The sequence below is a fragment of the Coenobita brevimanus genome, chromosome 36 (assembly GCF_032717465.1).
Source record: "Coenobita brevimanus isolate Jiangsu-jjx chromosome 36, ASM3271746v2, whole genome shotgun sequence".
Lineage (NCBI taxonomy): Eukaryota > Metazoa > Arthropoda > Malacostraca > Decapoda > Coenobitidae > Coenobita > Coenobita brevimanus.
The window spans coordinates 5,697,860-5,701,634 of record NC_136989.1 but is presented as its reverse complement, the minus strand read 5'-3'; positions in this window follow the sequence as shown (position 1 = coordinate 5,701,634).

The following is a 3,775-nucleotide window of genomic DNA, read 5'->3' as shown; positions in this document are numbered from 1 at the left end:
TTGTGTTGAGGCTATCGGAACATACAAACGCTGACCTCGATTGACCTGTGTGACCCAGCGTGACCTAAGTTTTCCTGGCTGACGATGTGACGAGAGACAGAGCAATTGGCGGTGATTACTCTCTGCCAAATATCCTGTAACTACTGCTGATGTGAACTCAGATCTTCAACGCTGACCTCAGGATATTCACATGGGTCACTGATGCTGGCGTATTGATGCTGGTGTATTGATGCTGGTGTATTGATGCTGGTGTATTGATGCTGGTGTATTGATGCTGGTGTATTGATGCTGGTGTATTGATGCTGGTGTATTGGTGCTGGTGTATTGATGCTGGTGTATTGATGCTGGCGTATTGATGCTGGTGTATTGATGCTGGTGTATTGATGCTGGTGTATTGGTGCTGGTGTATTGATGCTGGTGTATTGGTGCTGGTGTATTGATGCTGGTGTATTGATGCTGGTGTATTGGTGCTGGTGTATTGGTGCTGGTGTATTGATGCTGGTGTATTGATGCTGGTGTATTGATGCTGGTGTATTGATGCTGGTGTATTGATGCTGGTGTATTGGTGCTGGTGTATTGGTGCTGGTGTATTGGTGCTGGTGTATTGGTGCACGGCCTTGGCATCGTTGCTTCCAATGCACGTCACCTCCAGTGCTCTTCAGGCGAGGGCGACGAAGGGTGCTGAGGCTAGGCCCGTCACTTCGGCAGGAGGGTGTGGCAGTGCAGGACTCGCTAGATGCACGGCGTCGTCAAACGGGCAGGAGACGCCGACCTGGAGATCCGTGGCGTGCGTTGCGACGGTGAAGACGTTACTGCACGTCGTCAGGAGCGTCATGCCCTTTAGAACAAGGCTGGATGGCCCTCTCGTACTCGATCTCTGCCTCCTCAACACTACCACTACCACCGCTGACGATCTGACTACCACATCCCTACCGCCACCTACCACACCGCCACTGAGCTCCCGACGGTCCAGCTCACCCCTCCCCCCCACCTCCATTTGAGCTCTACGCCAACTCAATCGCCAGTAACATGATGCAACGCTAGCGGCTCTTACTCTTCGTTATGACAAGTGTACACCAGCGTCTTAACCTCTCTCCCTCTCTCTCTCCCTCCCTCTCTCTCTCTCTCTCTCTCTCTCTCTCTCTCTCTATTTCATGCAAGGAAGAAGGAACCCAAGGCCAGGAGCCCGCAAACCGTTCCTTCCAAGAAAAAAACAAATACAATACAAGAGAGAGACAAATTCAAGATCCGTTCATTTCGAGATGCCTGGACACACTGCGTTTGAAAGACTGGAGGTCATAGGAAGCAGGAAATACAGACAGAGGGAGACAGTTCCAGAGTTGACCTATTATACAATACAAGAGAGAGTCAAATTCAAGATCCATTCATTTTGAGATGCCTGGACACACTGCGTTTGAAAGACTGGAGATCATAGGCAGCAGGAAACACAGACAGAGGGAGACAGTTCCAGAGTTGACCTGTTGCATAAATGAAAGACTGGAGGTCATAGGCAGCAGGAAACATAGACAGAGGGAGACAGTTCCAGAGTTGATCTGTTGCATACATGAAGGACTGGGAGTATCAGTTAACTTACCTACCTACACTGGAGGTCATAGGCAGTAGGAAATACAGACAGAGGGAGACAGTTCCAGAGTTGACCTGTTGCATACATGAAGGACTGGGAGTATCAGTTAACTTACCTACCTACCTACCTACCTACGTCATCCTTATAAGCAAAATAAATCGCTTAGGAAAAGGTGTTAGGGAGCTTTCTTAAGAGAGAGAGAGAGAGAGAATCAGTTCCGTTATGTGCACAGGCAAGAAGCGAGACCAATGATCGCCATGTACACACACGCACGCACACACACACACACACACACACACACACACACACACACACACACACAACCATACATACACACACAAAAACACACACATACACATACCTAATTACATACATACACACATACATACATACACAGTACATGCACACACATACATACATAATACAGTACACACACACACACACATACACTCTCTCTCTCTCTTTCTCAATAAAATCCACGAGAGAGAGAGAGAGAGATGTATTAGTGTGCAGTATAACAGGTGGCGTGTGTGTGTGTGTGTGTGTGTGTGTGTGTGTACCGTAACACCAATATACCGCTACCTTAGCCAGCCATCACCCCCCCTCTCTCTCTCTCTCACTCACTCTCTCACTTTCTCACTCTCCCGCCGGTCTTCAAAGCACGCAGACGTACGGTCTCTCTCTCTCTCTCTCTCTCTCTCTCTCTCTCAAATTTCTGTCTGTCTGTCTGTCTTTCTCTCTTATTCTCTCTCTCTCTCAAATTTGTCTGTCTGTCTGTCTGTCTGTCTTTCTCTCTTTCTCTCTCTCTCTCTCTCTCTCTCTCTCTCTCTATCTATCTATCTATCTATCTATCTATCTATCTCTATCATTTTCTGTTAATATTGTGTACATCTCTCTCTCTCTCTCTCTCTCTCTATCTATCTATCTATCATTTTCTGTTAATATTGTGTACATCTCTCTCTCTCTCTCTCTCTCTCTCTCTCTCTCTCTCTCTCTCTCAATCACTCTATCTATCTATCTATCTATCATTTTCTGTTAATATTGTGTACATCTCTCTCTCTCTCTCTCTCTCTCTCTCTCTCTCTCTCTCTCTCTCTCAATCACTCTATCTATCTATCTATCTATCATTTTCTGTTAATATTGTGTACATCTCTCTCTCTCTCTCTCTCTCTCTCTCTCCTTCGTGTGTGTGTCTCATATCATTTCATTTCCACAGAATTTCAAAATGAGCAAGACAAGTAACGGTGGCACGTGGTGGAGTGGACCGTTAAAATTCAAAAACCGGAGGGCAATGGCGGTTTTTCTTTTACTTTCGTTTAATTTCGGATTCTCGTTGACTTTCGTTCACCCAGACGACGCTCTCAATCTTAACACACTCCCAGGTAAGCCACCTGTCTGTCTATCTATCTGTCTGTCTGTCTATCTATCTGTCAGTGTCTCTCAGTATAAATCTATCTACCTATCTATCTATCTGCCTTTCTATCTATCTATCTACTTATCTATCTGTCTATCAATCCCTCTCTATTTATCTATCTATATATCTATCTATCTATCTTGCTATATCTCTCTGTCTATCTATTTATCTATTGCCAGGCGCCTTAATCCCATACGGGGTGGCCACAAACAAATCGCCTCCATGTCGCCCTGTCCCCCGCCATTTCACTGCCCTGCTCCCAGCTCACACCCCCCTCTCTCATATACCTCTCCACCCCATCCCTCCATCTCATCCTTGGCCTCCCCCTCCCTCTTCCCCCCTCCACCTCACTCACATACACTCTCCTCGTCAGTCTCTCACTCCATCCTCTCCACTCCATCCCTCCATCTCATCCTTGGCCTCCCCCTTCCTCTCCCCCCCTCCACCTCACTCACATACACTCTCCTCGTCAGTCTCTCACTCTCCATCCTCTCCACCCCATCCCTCCATCTCATCCTTGGCCTCCCCCTCCCTCTTCCCCCCTCCACCTCACTCACATACACTCTCCTCGTCAGTCTCTCACCCTCCATCCTCTCCACCCCATCCCTCCATCTCATCCTCGGCCTCCCCCTCCCTCTCCCCCCCTGCACCTCACTCACATACACTCTCCTCGTCAGTCTCTCACTCTCCATCGTCTCCACCCCATCACTCCATCTCATCCTTGGCCTCCTCCTCCCTCTCCCCCTCCACCTCACTCACATACACTCTCCTCGTCA